Source organism: Schistocerca serialis, chromosome 9 (genome assembly GCF_023864345.2).
Source record: "Schistocerca serialis cubense isolate TAMUIC-IGC-003099 chromosome 9, iqSchSeri2.2, whole genome shotgun sequence".
Taxonomy (NCBI): Eukaryota; Metazoa; Arthropoda; class Insecta; order Orthoptera; family Acrididae; genus Schistocerca; species Schistocerca serialis.
Genome location: NC_064646.1, coordinates 28,265,016 through 28,282,232, shown reverse-complemented (window position 1 = coordinate 28,282,232; position 17,217 = coordinate 28,265,016). Strand labels below are relative to the sequence as shown.

The window sequence follows — 17,217 nt, the reverse complement described above, 5'->3', positions numbered from 1 at the left end:
TTAGAAAAGGTGACACACGAATTCACATGCAATACACAGGAAAAAAGGAAACGTTTAAAGAAGCAGCATCTAAAAGTCCAGAAGGAAGCATAGGTGATGAGGACATTGAATCATACAAGTAATGGAGGGACTAAACCATGATGATATAAACGGAGAACATGCACAGTAACAAGAGATCAAACACTTTAAAAATGTTAGAAAAGCAATCATAACAGGTTAATTTTCACTCGTAGTGAAACAACATTTGCTTGATACATTTCTGATTTTGCTCCTGGACAAAAAGCTGTTAGGGATGATTTACACGAATGGGACACCCTGCACAGAGGAACTGATTGGTGAGAAAGAGTTGGTTGAAAATATTCTGGGAAACAATATATCACACTTTAACAGAAGTGGGTGTTCTAGTACTTTATATTTAGACGTCAAAATGTGGGATATGGTATATTTATGTTACTTGACTTCAAATGTTAATTAGCTCTGAAGTCGTATGTGAGTAAGTTCTGAGTGCTTCGACATACTTAATGCATATGTATAATTTTCTTGGTTTCGTTTATTTATACACAAATTATTCATCTAGAACCACAGTTATACGAAAATAACCTTTCATTCCCAATACATTTCGAGCCTATTAGAACGATAATGAAAAGATGTTATTTGTACAGTGAGGAAGTGCTTGCTAATAGTTTATATTAAAAAATTAGTATTATTAGAAAGTTAGCTCATTATTGTCATTATGTCACATTTTCTAAACATCATATCCTGGCCATTTGACGTGAAGTAACATTACCTCTATTCCTTTAGTGTACTCCGAAAAGTATTAAGACCTGCTATTGTACATTATACTAAACAATTAAAATTTTGTTAATTACATTATTTTCACATAAAACGTTAGTGACAGTAAGGAAAAGAAAAGAAAAGAAGAATCAGTGAACTTTATGCGGAATTACTTTCATATTAAATTTCCATCACTGAAAGCACTTAATACTCAAATGGCATGAAGAAAAAAATTACATTTAAAATAAAATAGTTACTGAACACCCACCGTTCAAGAGAGACTTCCTTATGGCTTGTACCACATGCGGTTTCTAAAGAGTAGTTACATTATGAATTCAGTATGAGAGAGACATTCTCTTGTAGTAATTTATTTACGATTTTTGTAAGTTTGTTAATGTTTTCAGAAGTGAAAATATCGGTCAAAATGGATGAAAATAAAAACATGGATGAAATCAATTGTAAACCAATGTTAATGATGTCATCAGTTTATTTACGAATGGAGTTAAGTAAAAACATCAAAATTTACAGGAATTTAGAGTATGTCTGAGCAACAGCAAAAGTGAACGCTGAGTCCAAGATAAAGACTTTAATTTTTTATTCAACTGTTTTATGTAAGTCTTTGGGATTGTTACAGTTAATGGTGTTATACTACTAAACACAAATATCTTCTGTGAAGAAGCGTTATTAGGCTGCCAGTAAGTGGAACTGTTATGGCAATAATTAAGCTTTACTTAGGATCAAAGAAATATTATGTGAAGTCACAAGCAGAAGATGTGTTAACTCTTTGAGCTTGGTCCACCAGTACTGAGATAAGAATTTAAAATGCACTGGAAGATTACAGATTTCCAAGAACTGGGACTGGGAACATTCCTGGAGATTCACTGAAATTATTTGGAGAAATAGTTACAAAACACGGTATTTCAGGTTATAAACAATATGTGCACGAGTGGACTAGTGCCCCTCTCCCCCCCCCCCCCTCCGGATTTGAGCAGACACATACGATATGCATTCCGAAGAGAACCAACGCATACAAGTACATCACCTCATATCACACCCTTCAAAATTACTAATTTGCCTCTGCATGGATCACAAAGAAGGAGAATTTTTTACGAAAGGAATCGTGTAACTCAAAAGGGAATACCCGACGGTTAGTTGAAAAGAAATCCTTGAGACTGAAGAGACCAGTCTTGATGGTCTACATAGAAAATATACGATGACATTAAATACAACAAACTAATCAAAAGGATGAAGAATATTGGAATAATATTGGAATAGGCTACGCGAACAGAACAATCAATCTACAGTCCTACAAGGATAAAAATGATATCATAGGAGAGAAAGTAGCATAGACTAAAATATTTAATGGAGTAAGGAATAAACGTTGTTTTCTTCACTATTAATTAACTTGTACACCGAAAATACAGTGAAGAAATTTTCAGAAATGGGATAACAACTAATGGTGAATGCTTCTAAATGATCCGTTTTGTGCATGACTTGATTTTACTGGTCAGAACAGAAGACTGTTTATGGAAGACACTTCACCTGTTGAACCACAAGTCTTAGCAGCCGGGCGTAGTATGAACGTAAACCGAAGCAAAACAAAAATCGTGGAGAGCAAGAAGAAGGGAAAAAGGACACATTCTGACAGTCTGAAGGCGAAAAATGGCGTCAATGACTACTTTTGGCTAACTTCGAACGACACTTCGAATGTAGCAGCTGTGTCAGAACAATAGAGATGATTTTTGTAGCCATCTAATCGCCGTGGGTGAGTGCAAGGTGTCCCACTATGGCCCCAAAACAAAAGAGCATCACAAGCAGTGAATACATGTGGATACCACAGTCGAAAACGGCGACGGCTTAGCCAACATCGGGCAAAATGACGCTGCGCTCGTTTTGGCCTACCTTGGTCTCGAGATTAAGAGGCGAACCAGCAGAGGACTTATTATCGAGGTCTCCTGACGAGGTTGCTGGAGGCTGATGAGATGAAGCATCGGGGGAAGATATCCAAGGGGTTTTTTACTCAGCTCATTCTGTGCAGGCCGTGGTCACATGTGGCACTCTCTGTGTTATAAAATTTTGTCTCATCCTCCGTATTTTTCTGACATTGCACACAGGAGTTTTTTCCTGTTTCCTCGAGTGAAGAAAATACTCCACAGGAGCTATTTACAGAGTAATGACGAGGGTGTTTTCTAGTGGTACACTTCCTGAACCGTCAGAATGATAACTCCAACAACAAAGGTACCTGCCAAGTCTTCCATGGTTTAGAAAATGTGTCACATATGAGGGATGAGTGTGTAGGGAAGAACCAACGTCATCCACTGGATTCAGAGAAGCAACTTGAGTTTTGGAGGTGATGATTAAGACTTAATGACTACCCACCGTATCAAAGAGCCAACCAAAGAGGTAATGTGAAATTGAATGAATATTCTTCAATTGTATTATTATTGTTTTTGTAAAAAGACGTTAAACATTATAATTATTTTGCAACTTTTATTACTAATATTTCTGCGGACCACACAATGTATACACAGAAAATACAACTCTTTGGTCTGAAAAATAACAATAAATCTACAGATCAGATATCAGTATTATAATAATAATGTCAACATCAAAAGAAATGTGTTTCTCCACCGAAATTGCTATGGTAGCTGAAAGGTCTATGCTTAGATCCAACAGTATCATGATAATCATTTACTCCCAGGTGAGGTGTGAAAAGTTGGGGTAAGAGTTACACACTTCACCTGGGAGTAAATGACTATCATGATACTGTTGGATCTAAGCATAGACCTTTCAGCTACCATAGCAATTTCGGTGGAGGAACACATTTCCTTTGATGTTGACATTATTATTATATTACTGATATCTGATCTGTAGATTTATTGTTATTTTTCAGACCAAAGAGTTGTATTTTCTGTGTATACATTGTGTGGTCCGCAGAAATATTAATAATTGAAACGCGTATGTATTCGGTAGCAGCGATGGCGAGGCATGACGGAATCTCAGACCAGAGAGTTATTTATCGTTGATAGTCTGCGCTTGACCGCGCGAGAGTTCAGTTGCATGTAGGGAGTCGGTAGTTGCAGTTGCGAGGGAGTTGTTGTACGTAGCGAGTCGCGAGAACATGTAGTAGCGCGCGAGAGACAGTCGCAGTTGCGTGTGAGGAGTCGGCGGGTGTCGACATGGGGCTCTGGTCAAGGTTCAGGACGAGGTGTATTTTTAAATAAGGTAATGAAGCAGCATTGCGCTCATCTGATAATGTAATGTATCTTAACAGTAATTAAATTGTTCAGGAATCGCCCAAATAATAATTTTGTTCTGAAAGCAATTTTTTAAGAAAATAATCATTACAATTGAAACAATACTTCCTATGCTTTTCCTGCCAGAATCAATTTATCAGATTTGCACAGGGCCTAAGGTCAGCGCAGATGACCTTATAAAATTTATCAGGTTGATCATAACGTTAATTTTGTGGGGACTTCATATTTTTGCACATTGTTATTATCATTAAGTTTTACTACTGTGGGAAGCTAACATTTGGCTCTATTTGCATTTTCATTCAATTCATATTATTTAAAAATAATTACGGGGAGGTTACACTTAGCTGTATGTCCATTAACATTAGAATATTATCTTTCATTTTTGTGTGGAGGTTACATAATAAAAGTTACAAAATAATTATAACGTTTAACGTCTTTTTACAAAAACAATAATAATACAGTTGAAGAATATTCATTCAGTTTCACATTATCAGCTGTATGTCTTTTAGGTGTTGAGTAATTTCAGTTAATTATGCTGTGTGGAGCATACTCTCTTTATTTCTGACAAATATAACGATCTTCTGGTTGATTTTTTGCACCTATGGTTCCCTTGCAGACACTTAGTGTGGGCGGCCAACACGATTTTCGTTTGATTTCTTTAATATAAAATAAAATACAATGTGCAAAATTATGTAATCAGTTTACATAAATGACCAGATATTACAAGTAAGAATTGCCTTAATATAATATACCTTCGTTTTATATTCAAGCGCGTTGTAAGTACATTACATCCGTCACAACGTCACTGAACTCACGTACACCAATGATGTTTGGTATGTAAAGTAATTACAGTGTATTATGTGGAGCTCAATCGTGGTGCTGTCCTGCGGCTTTGAATGCAAAAGATAGTCAGGTACAGGAAGAAGACTCTCTTGTGGTTGTTCTCTTATTCAGCGGAATACGATCGTAGTCAGGGCGACAATTTGACTGTTTAGATTTTAGCGGATACTCTCTGCTGCAGAGATTACTCACTTAATGAAAACGTATGATGCGCTGGAAAAATAGTATTAATACGTTACATCCCCGGATTGCGTACATTTGTAAGTACCATTCAGTTTCAGCATAGTCGGATCGTAAGCACTGTATCTTTTACCTATTATCTCTGCTCTCTTGTCCCATGCAAGCAGTGTTAGCCTCGTGCATACTCCCTTATATTGCGACACATTTGCGTGGTCGCGCCAAACATCTTAAGGAAACGTATTTCACGATGCCTATAGAGTGCTAAATGGCCTCACTGTATCTGTTAACTGTTTCTGTGTACCTCCAGGGACTAAATCTTTTATCTGCACAATTATTCGCACCAACGAGACATGAAAAAAAATTATCTCGTGTTCCAGTGAAAGAAGACCATAAATGCCTCGTAATGAAACCGGCTCTGAAAAGATTTAAGCATGGAATGTTGACTGCTAAAGTATCTACGTTAATAGTTACTTAGGAAACGTAATGAAGTGAAGTCGAAATGAATCTGGACTAGGAGGAATTCGTTTTACTACCTAAGTTACTTTGAAACTAACATTAGAATGTACTAAACAAAGCACCACAACAATGTGTATTACAAAAATCCCGTGATTGCTTTGAGAAAAAGAAGTCAACAAGCTGTAATATCACTCAGCGCTATCTGTTACAGCAAGTAAGCTCACTGGCGGCTTCAAGAACGCTGTAAAGTAATGAGTTTCTGAACGCAAAGATACAGAACTATGTTAGAAATGGTTCAAATGGCTCTGAGCACTATGGGACTTAACATCTGAGGTCATCAGCCCCCTAGACTTAGAAGTACTTAAATCGAAGGACATCACACACATCCATGCCCGAGGCAGGATGCGAAACTGTGATTGGAGGAGCAGCGCGGTTCCGGACTGAAGAGCCTAGAACCGCTCGGCCACAGTGGCCGGCTTTGTTTAGATTCGAAGTTCCCACTGTGTTAATCCCTCCCACAAATGAGAAAAAACTTGCTTCATTCCTATTGACTGGAGTCCGTAAACTAATGACGGACGGCATAGATCGCGTAACTTAGCGCATACAACATTTAAATACGTAAAATTACATAACAAAATCACTGTACGCGAAGAAAATCCCCAAAACAAGAGTGAAAATAAATGAAACTGATATAAAAACAAGAAAAAGGGCGGTCATGTTGAGAAATGCTAATAGGAAACAAGTAATAATATAGAAAACACCTTAAACACAAAATTTTTGAAACCACTCACTACAAAACTATGTTTTTCTTAGAAGGTAACGCATATTGGGTGATGTTTGTCATAAACAGAAAAGAAATTGCATTTGAAATTGTTTAAAGTGCTCTCTGAGTCTCTATTGAGAGAGAGAAATCTGTGAGATGCTTACGTGCATGTGGGAAGCGATATACGAAGTCAACGACTCGGCTTTGAGGCGGCGAAATTACATTAGTTCCGTCGGTGGTAATCCGCAACGGTTACTTTCCCTTGCCTGGTGCATAGTCTACTTGCCGATAATATTAATCCTTTGCCTCCCCTCCCCCTCTCCCGTCTGGATTCAGCCTGCTCGAAGCAACTGTTAGTATATAGATAGAAGTTCGAACGTGTACGACGATAACAGTGCAGGCACAATCGATGCCATTATTAATGTGATGCACGCAAAATTGACTTTAACTCCACGAACGTGAAATTACAGTCCACCCGCTTGCGACATGCGTCACGTTCACGAATTCGCATATAACGGCCTAGCTGTCTACATAGCCACTGCCAGTGTCCGAACGCACATGAAACCTCATTAAGTTGCAAATGAGCGATGGTGGAACACATTATTTTCTACAGTTCAGTCCACTGCAAACAATTTATCCAGCACACAATTGTGTCGTTTCTGTTTGCAGCACTCTTATCATGAAATAAAAATTGTTGCACACTCAAAAAAGAAACAAAATCAAATAAACAAAGTATAGTAACTTTGCATCATAACATAATAAAAGTAATACATAGTTTCGTTTTACACTAAGAAGAAGATATCTGAAGCAGTAGTGATTGTATAAAGCGAAAAGGGGGAATCAGAGAAATGTTAGTGGCACTCGTGCTCTGAGGGTTCCGTACAAACTTAATTACGTTCATAGGTAATAATAATAATTCTTATTATGTTATTATTATTATTGTTATTATTATTGCAATAATAATAATAATAATAATGATTTCATGTGTCTGAGTGGCTTCATGTAAGTCTTTCTACTGGAGGCCACTTTGGCAACTTGCGTGTCTCTAATCTATCCTAGTTATCCAACCGAGGAAACATGACCAACCACCTCTATTTCTGGCGACTCTTCACATCGTTGAGAGGTCAAAGTTAAACCAAGACTGAAAAAATCTGTAGTTGCACCGACATTCGATCCCACTACCTCTGCGTTCGAGCCATGTCCTTTACCACAAGACCACCAGGACCGCTTTTGATGAGTGAGTGTACGAGTATAAAATATGTGACATACAAGGCCGTTAATTCATGTTTAGGTTTTGGGGAGTGATTTTGCGACTGTCAAAATGTGTGATGTACCTTTTGATTGCTTAAATTATTGACAACGTGTAGGGATCGTAGTCCTCAGTATTTGACATCAATTTCAATTATTATAATGCGGTGCCTGTGTTAGTATTCTGAATTGCGATGCAAATTTCCTTTCGATATGCATGTATGTCCAAAACAACATCGTAATTTGGAATAACCCAGGCACTACAACATCGTATTTACCGCGGACGTCGGGCGAGCGACTTCCAAGTAAAACGTGTCACCTGTACAGGAATATACACAATGGATATGCGAGTACGGGTTGTAGACTCATAGTTGACGACGTATAGGTGTGCCCCTGAGTCGTGCATGGGTGGGCAAATAGCTAACATGGAATGAGTTTCGTGTTCAAATGTCACAGGTTTGTCTCAGTTACACCGCATGTTGTAAGCATTTGAACTAATGTCTACAAGATTCACGAAAGGAAGGTAATTCCCCCGAATATATCTTTCTAAAGAGACGGGGTTGGCTATCGAGGGGGGAACAAATTTGAAGATCCCAGAGAGTTACAAACTTCCGGTGAAGAGATGATTAACTTGGTGGTGGACTGAGGAAACCAGCCTGTGATATGAGTACGATTTCACCAATAGCGAAAGAGTTTTGTGTCCCACACCCTAATGTGGCAAGCAGGAAGAAGTTTGAAGTGGATGATTATAGACGAGCAAAGGAAATAACAGTTAAGGGCATTGATGTCCCAAATCCTATTCAATACTTCGAGGAGTCAAATTCTGCTGATTATGTAATGGAAAGCATCAGGATGCAGAATTTCTCTGAACTTACAGCTATTCAAGCTCAAGCGTGGACAATCGCAATGAGTGGGAAGAACATGGTTGGAATTACGAGAAATGGTTCACGAAAGACGTTCGCATAAATACTTCCAGTTGTTATAGACATAAATAATCAGGAACAAATACTTTGTAGATAGCCACATTGCTCTTATTCTAGCACCAACCAGAGAACTAGCCCAACAGTTTCCAACTGTTGCAACAAATTTTGGTGGAAATGCTTTCATAAGGAACGTATGCATTTTTGGTGGTGCTCCAAAACATCCACAGGAACGTACCCTTCAACGTGGTGTTGAAATTGCGATTTCAACCCCTGGTCAATTGATTGGCTTTCTTGAACATAGAACTACAAATCTCAGACGTTACACATACCTTGTTCCTGATGGGGCAAATAGAATGCTGGATATGGGGTTTTAGCCACAGATTTGCAAGATTGTTCCGCAAATCTGGCCTGTTCGCCAGACCCTGATGTGGACCGCAACATGGCCTAAACAGGTGCGACAATTGGCAGAAGATTTCCTATATTCAGACCAACGTACGCTCTCTTAAACTTTGTGCAAATCATAATACTGAACAGATTGTGGATGTTTGTCAAGAACATGAGAATGAAAAGAAATTATGCCGTATCTTACATGAAACTTCTCACGAAATTGTGAACAAAACCATAATCTCGTATCAACAGAAAAGAAAGCAGAAAACGTAGCAAACAGTATAAGAAGATATGGGTTTGAAGCTGTTTGCATGTATGAGGATAAATCATAACAAGAAAGAGGCTACGTTTTAAATGATTTTCTCCCTGGAAGAACGTGTATCCTTGTTGCTACTGATGTTGCTGCAAGTGGTCTAGATGTTGATGGGATAAAATTTGTCATCAACTATGGCTTTCCTAACTCATCAAGGGACTATAAACCCAGAAGTGGATGAACTGGTCGCAGTCAGTCAACGGGAACATCTCACGCTTTTTTCACAGCTAATGACAGTCGTCAAGCTCGTAACTTGATATCAGAACTTAATTAAGCGAGTCAAGAAATCAATCCGAAATTGGCTGAGATGGCACATTTCGGAGGATGGAAAGGAGGCAAAAACAAGTGGGGTTACAGTCGTGGGTGTGAGATTAGCATTGGTTCAGTGACGAATCTCAAAAATGGTTCAATTGGCTCCAAGCACTATGGGACTTAACATCTGAGGTCATCAGTCCCATAGACTTAGAACTACTTAAACCTAACTAACTTGAGGACATCACACACATCCATGCCCGAGGCCGGATTCGAACCTGCGACCGTAGCAGCAGCGCGGTTCCGGATTGAAGCGCCTAGAACAGCTCGGCCACAGCGGCCGAGCGAAGAATTCTCACAGACGATAGAATTAATGGTGTTGTATAGCAGAATATTTACCAATTTTATACTATCAGTAGTAAACAATCTGTGAATTTCACCCTGTTCACTCATAGACATAACAGTTACATACACAGGGTGAGTCACTAACTATTGCCACCTAGAGTAACTCCGAAAGTATGATAGTAGCTGAGAAGTTTGTGGGACAGATGTTGCATGGGACAACGGGGGCCATAATATGACGATGGTTTTTTAGTGCGAGATGGGGTCGCATGAGAGATATGGTCAAATTTATTTTTTTAGATGGGATGCTATAGTTTAGTACTTATTTTCTGATAGCGGCTATCAAGAAGAATCCAAAGATATGTAACAGTAAGGTCTTAGAAGGTCAACGAAGGTCAAAAAGGTTACGTGAACGTCCATTTACAGAAGGTGTTCGAAGTGATAACCATTGGTATCAGTGCAATGCTGCAATTTTCTTATCATGGATTAGGTGGTATTTCTTAGCACTTCGGCACTTATCGAAGCACATGCTCTGACTGTTCTCTCTCGTATATCTAGCGAATAGTAAATATTAGCCGAATACGGCGTATCCATCTAATGTGCCACTGACATGTAAACACCATTCGACGGTTTCGCAATACAACACTAATAGAAACAGTAAAACTAGTGTCGTCGAATCAAGCGATTGTGAATGATGTATTCCTTCGAAGAACAAGACGATATGCTTCTCATTTAGGGGCAGTGCCAACGGAATTCAGTGAGAGCTAGAGACTTATACGCTGAAAGATATACTCACCCTACACGTCGTAAATTTAAAATGTGTATGACAAAATTCAGAACAACTGGATCATTCACGCATCCGAAGTATATCCGACAAAGGAAAGTGACAACGAGGAAACGGAAATTGGTACTCTTACCACTGTGGTTCGAGATCCTTGTGTTAGTTCGCGACAAATCGTAAGGGAGTCTGACATGAGCCAGAGTAGTGTTGTTCGTGTTCTGCATCGCCATAAATATCATCCTTACCATATCAGTCTCGACCAAGAATTAACTGGTACGGATTTATGCGTCGCATTGAATTCTGTCGATAGGCTTTACTTTGTAACAGTTCATCAGTCTTGTATATCTGTGAATTTTTGGGTATGTAGGAAAACACAATATCTGAGTTCCTTAATTCGGAAGCATTTGGTTTTTTTTTCCAATAAAATGTTTCTGGGCTTATGAACTCATTGTCAATATGTAAGACTATCAGCATTTCGGTCCCTGTTGTACGTGACCTTCTTCAGGGTCTTTTTCTTTGTTTAATGCATGATGAGAAAATTTTGTTTCTTTTATACCTGAAGACGTCGCTGATATCTAATTCTGACAGGCTGTTAAGAATGAAGGGAGGGTATGTTAGGAGTCTTTATTGGTGTTTTTATTATTTCTTTTCACTGGTGGAAACCCGACATTTCCATTGGTGTTTGAATTACTGCTTGTGATTGGTGGAAATCGGCGAATGGGACACCAGGTGGCAGTTCTGTCGTGGCGTTGTTTTTCTGGTTTCTAGCGCCGGCTGAGGCCGCTGCGGTCTTCCGCGCGCCTATGTGTATTGCTTCACGTGAGCTTTCGTCCTGTAACGCCAAGATGTCGGAAGTCGGTACCTGTCTTGCCTGTTCGTTTTTGCGGGTCGGTTGGCTATTTCTATTGCCTCAGTAATCTCCTTCCTGCAAGTAACAGGTTGTTTCGCCAGTATGTGCGTTTCACTATCATCAATTTGATCGCCGCGTTCATCCTGGTGTTCTGCCAGTTTTTTTTTATAACAAACATATTTTAGTATGTCGTGATATTAGCATTTATCCATTTGCATAAAAAAGTGATACCGATCATATGAAATCCTTATTAGTTCAACATGACCTTCCCATCATTTAGCCACCACATTCTCCGTTGACTCTCCTTCCATAAAGCCATCGGTCTGTTGGCAACGCACCACCGCTGGAAAATGCGCATTTGGTACATGTACGAATGCAGTAATCGTGCAGAGTACATTCATGTATATCATTTAACATTGGTTACTACCGCATTATATGACGTTAATTAATCTTATGGTGTATTCCACGGGGGTAGTTCGCACACGCCCATGAATAAACCGCCCGCTCTTGTGCTAGTATCATTTGACATCGCCCCATGTTCGTTCATTCCCAGAGTGCACTGCTGGCAATTTAAACCTAATCTGTCCCGCGAAGTACGTTACGTGTGAGATTTACGCTCGAAAGGCGACGTGGACGAGGCAGCCGAGTGGATGCAATATTTAAATTTTGATTATGCAGAACACCCTGCCACCGCGGAGGAGGGAGTGGCGGGCTACTGCTTATTCCACCCACAGACGTGCAAATACGAAGGCCTCAAAAATTCATAAGGCCCATGTGTCGAACATCCTTTTTCTCTTTCATTTTCCGGGTGCGAAGGACCGACTAGCGTTGGAGAAAATTGCCCATCGCACGTAAATTGTTCCTGAATACATCTGGATTTTTGCTTTTCACTTTTGCATCTTAGTAATTCTGTCATTATGTGGGTCACCTATCGGAAACCCTTCATCAGAGCAAGAACGGAAGGTTAGAGTTCAAAATATGGGCATCATGAAAGACCGACCACCAAAGAAGAAATCTGTATTACATTCATGACTTCATAGCCTACTGACAAGCGTGTATGAATTCTTACCATAGCGCAGTAATTATAAACACAATAATGAAGTTCAGTAGAACAAAAGAAAAATAGGGTAGCTGTACAAATAATAAAATTGCTTCGGTTTTCGGTCGTTTCGTCTTTATTAATAATGTTTTTTGCTTCACTGCGAGAGAAACTATACCGTTCACAAAAATTATCCTTCTGTTTATCTGCTTTAATTTTAACAACGTTCTGAAATTTTCTCTTCATTCTTTCCTCCATCCACACAAATGTTTAACAGTGGCAGTTGCTTATAACAGGGCTTTCGCTCTTCGTACGATCGAATTCTTGTCTTTAGTATTCAATACGTTTGTTTCCCTCCATATTGCGCTGATATTGTAAAATGATCTGCGTCTATACATACCACCATCTTTCGCACATTGTTGTCGAAAGCTTTTTTTCTGTTTGAGCTGGAAGTCATTGCACGTTCTCGTATCTCGTGAACTTTTTTCCTTCTCCGGTGTTAACCACCCTATTCCATCTCAATTTTTCATCGATATTCTGCAGGTTCACAAATGCTATGAGGATCTCACTATTTTTATTTACGCATGTTTTGTGTTACACGATTACAGAATTGAATGTTTAAAGCGTTATCTAAAAGGCTTGGAATAGTCAAATGTGTAGACAGAAAGATACAACACAAGTGATAAATATGAAGCGTCGGTACGGCAGATAGAACGCTGAAAGTTACTATGTAACAAACTGATACGAACATAAGTTGAACCTCCTCAAAACACTTACTTTAGCCCATTTTGCACTTAGTACCATTATAAGTCTTTACAGAGAAATAACAACACATAAGGAATTATATTCAAGCGTAACTCTCCTCTACGAACAACATTTTTATTGCAGAACCTGCAACAATAGTAATATGTGATGCTTACGTACAAACGCGTTGTAGATATATTTAAGGAGTAGGGTATTTGAACGACAGATTCAAAGTAAGTAGGTTCTCTCATAAAATTAGTTTTAATTAATATATTACACTTTAAATAGGGGTACTAAAAATTACAGCGCAAAAGTAAAAACACACACTCTACGTCACGCTTTATTAGAACTGACTTTAGCTGAGAAACTGGTTGCTACCAGAAACTTTAAGCTAAAAAAGTTACTTGTGGGCAATTCTTTCTACTTCACAAAAGAATGTTTATTTAGAAACATTTATCCTATTTCGTGCAAAAGTAATATAAATTTCTATTTATTAATATAATAAATATTGTTTTCTCGTACGTGAACTCATCGATAAATGGTCAGCATTCACTCATACATAACAAAAAATACATTAGTATCCAATAAATATTATAATAAACTGTACAGTGTGATCCATGGATCATGTGTCTAAGCAATGCAGTGTTGGTCTGCAAATAAGTAAACTTGGATATCTTTGTACTGCTTATAGGATAATATTCATAACAAAGGTTCACAAATCAAGCCGAATACAGGAACTTACAAAAAACTTCAAGACAGTGATTAATCAGCATTTGCCCGCCAAGAAGACTATAACGTTTCTTTTCAGTTCCGTTAAAACAATTTCTGTATGTTTGATACTGAAGCAATACGTTCTGCCTTTACCAAACAAGACTAGAAATGGCAGTTGCTTGGAAAATAATTTTCGGATATACCGAACAAATAAGGCGCAAAGAAAATTATCGTCAATAATGACGTCTGAGCTCGATTATAATGTGGCTCATAGCATAGCAAAATATTCGTGATCTACAATAAATGTGGAAATAATTGTCACTGGTGAAGACAGAATACGATGAGAACGATTTTAATAACTCAGGAAATATGTCATGTTATTGATAAACGAATGGAGTATAAGTATGAAAACGGTAAGATAAGAAACAAGCAGCGCAGTAGGGCCTATTCTGAGCACTGAAAATAAAGAAAGTGCAAAGAAGCAGTTCAGAAATACGGCATAGATATGTAAAGGTATTAAGTAAGAGCTGGTCATGGTGAAAATTGACTTCGTGTTCAGAAAGAACAAGTATAAATGAAGGGAAATGAAGAAGAATGGGTTGATACATGGCAAGATACCTAATTTGTATATGTGAGAATGAGGGTACCTGGAGTATGATCGAAAATGAGGAGTTGATGACAAAGAAACGGGTTATACAGAAATGCTGTCCCAGCTTGCCGCTGCACTGATTTTGTCGTCTACATCAGAAGTCAGTGATAAACTTTTTCAGCTACTAAAATCAGAGGACATGTAGAATCCAGAAGATAATTGTACCTCACATAAGCCTGCCCTCCCTGGTAAATATCTTTCTTCAGCATGTCTTTGTTGAAAAGAAAACTGCAGTCCTTCTTCTATAATCTCTCATGAAGATCGTTATAACGACAGATGACCGTTACCATTTATGGAATATTTCGTTGGTACTTGAAGAAACAAAGACTTACCAAAAATTGAGACACAGAGAATTTCTGTTTCATAACAACATTTACTTTATACTCTTTTTCGTACCGCCTTTAGGCTTTCTAGTATAGCAGCAGACAGTTTAAGACTGAACAGCTAGTCGCACATCAGCGACAGTTTCTAGCTGTAAAAAACAGTTTTTTTTCCAAACGTGTGCAATTTTAACATCATACATACACGAAAAACAGAAATTTTCTAGGCTTTAGTTTGACATGAGTACAGAGAAAGAAATATCATGTAATTATGCACTGAATGCCTTACAATCTAAAGGTATGAGTTTAAAATCCTAAGCCCATTGTTGTCTGGCCTAAATATATTGTGATACGTAACCTATAAAGTTATTAGTTAATGACTATAAACTATACACATACTTGAGTATTACAAATGTAATGTAATGTGGATAAAAATAAAACTTATATTGCATTGTACTAAAAGGTTAAAAGTACACGACTATAGTGTCGTAAGCGGTGCATAATGATAATGGAATCTAGTCGAATTAAATAAGGAGATGGTGAGAGAATTAGATTAGGCAGTCAGACACTTAAAGTAGCAGATGAGTTTTGCTGTTTAGGAAACAAAGTAACTGATGATGATCGAAGTAGGGAGGATATAAAACGTATACTGGCTATGGAAAGAGCGGTGTTTCTGAAGGAGATAAATTTGTTGACATTGAGTTAGATTTAAGTGGCAAGAAAACGTTTCTGAAACTACTTGTATGGAGTGTAACATTGTATGGAAGTGAAAAATGGACTATAAATAGTTTTTATAAGAAGAGAATAGAAGCTTTTGAGATGTGGTACTACAGAAAAATGTTGAACATTTGATAGGTGCATCAAGTAACTAACGAGGAGGTACTGAATAGAATTGGAGAGAAGAGAAATTTGTGGTACAATCTGACTAGAAGAAGGAATCGGTTGGTAGGACACACTCTGAGGCCTCGAGGGATCGCCAGTTTAGTACTGGAGGGAAGCGTGCAGGGTAAAAATCGTAGAGGGAGAGGAAGAGATGAATACAGCAAGCAGATTCAGAAGGATGTAGGTTGCATTAGTTACTCGGAGATGAAGAGGTTACGACAGGATAGAGTAGCATGGAAGACCACAACAACAACAACAGCTGCAAACAGTACACCGCGTGAGCAGTGGTATAAATTTCTATGGTATATAAACGGATTTACAGAGGTCGGTGAATGTGATAAGAGGAAAAGGAAGGGAAATGGAAGGGATGTCAAAGGGGAGGAAAGGGCAACGCAATCTTGAGAATGAGATCGAGTAACATAGCTCCAGCTTTAACAAGAGTGAATGATGGAATTATATTTGGTTTTTAAAAATTGAAGAAGGATTCTGTGATGGGTGTTGATCGATAGCCAAAAGGTTTAGTAATGTTAGTGCTGGCAGTAGACAGGTATTATGCGTCTGTAGAAGCTACTTCCCTGTAAATGTTAAGTAAATGTTTCTGCATGTTTATGTCGGCGTCAATGTCAAAGAAGTAGGTTAGGTCTCCTCACAGCTGCATTGTTAACATAATTTTATAGAGGTATGAGCTGAAATGTTGTCAAAAATAGCTTGTCGGGTGCTGACTATCCACAAGCATACTACATCGTTCACATACCTCGTTCAGTATTGCATTTCAGAAATGAGGAGCCCGTTATCTAAAAACATTTGTTGACAATGTGGTCCCCTCTAAGTCCTTATTGGCTGAAATGTTTGTGGACAATTTTGAGCAAAATTTTGTAAATAAAGAGTCCTGAGTTCTGAAGTACAGCAGTAAAACCTTAATGAATCTAACCCAGGGAAGGATATTCCATTAAGGCCATCTTCAGAACCGTGACACTCGAACGTACGTACAGACGTGAATCAGGCGTCAATAGGACATAGGTAAACCAGTGTTGATCACTCGGAAGCTGGTGAACAAGAAGGATCAAACCACACCCAGAATACCAAGAAGAGCCCAAATTTTTCTCGATTAATGAAATATATTCTGCACAACAGAATTACATGCAGTAAAGAAAAGCAATATATTGCGCTGAAATTGAAGAAGACGAGAGCGCTAGTACAGGCCATCAGTCTCCACTGCTTAACAAAGACATCCATGTTAAAAGTAAAGGTTACAAAATAGAGAATTTCTAATATTTAGAAAATCATTTTCGTGGACACGCGAGAAAATCAAACAAAATGCCACTGGGTTGTCCTCCAGGATCTCATTCAAAGACTCGAGGCTAGGACGGACAGAGTGCAGTCTCTTGGTAGCAGTATTTCTTACTGACATCTTAAATGAACGATCCTAGAGACAAAATTAGATTAAGTTTTCGAACGAGCTCAGCGGGTACTTTACAGCCTTGACGGAACCTAACCGCCACCTAC

At 38.5% G+C, this 17,217-nt stretch overlaps 1 pseudogene; it reads left to right on the top strand.

Annotated features, from left to right (window-relative positions):
- The window catches only part of LOC126418786 (uncharacterized), a 160,835-nt pseudogene that overhangs the window by 124,674 nt on the left and 18,944 nt on the right, over positions 1 to 17,217 (top strand).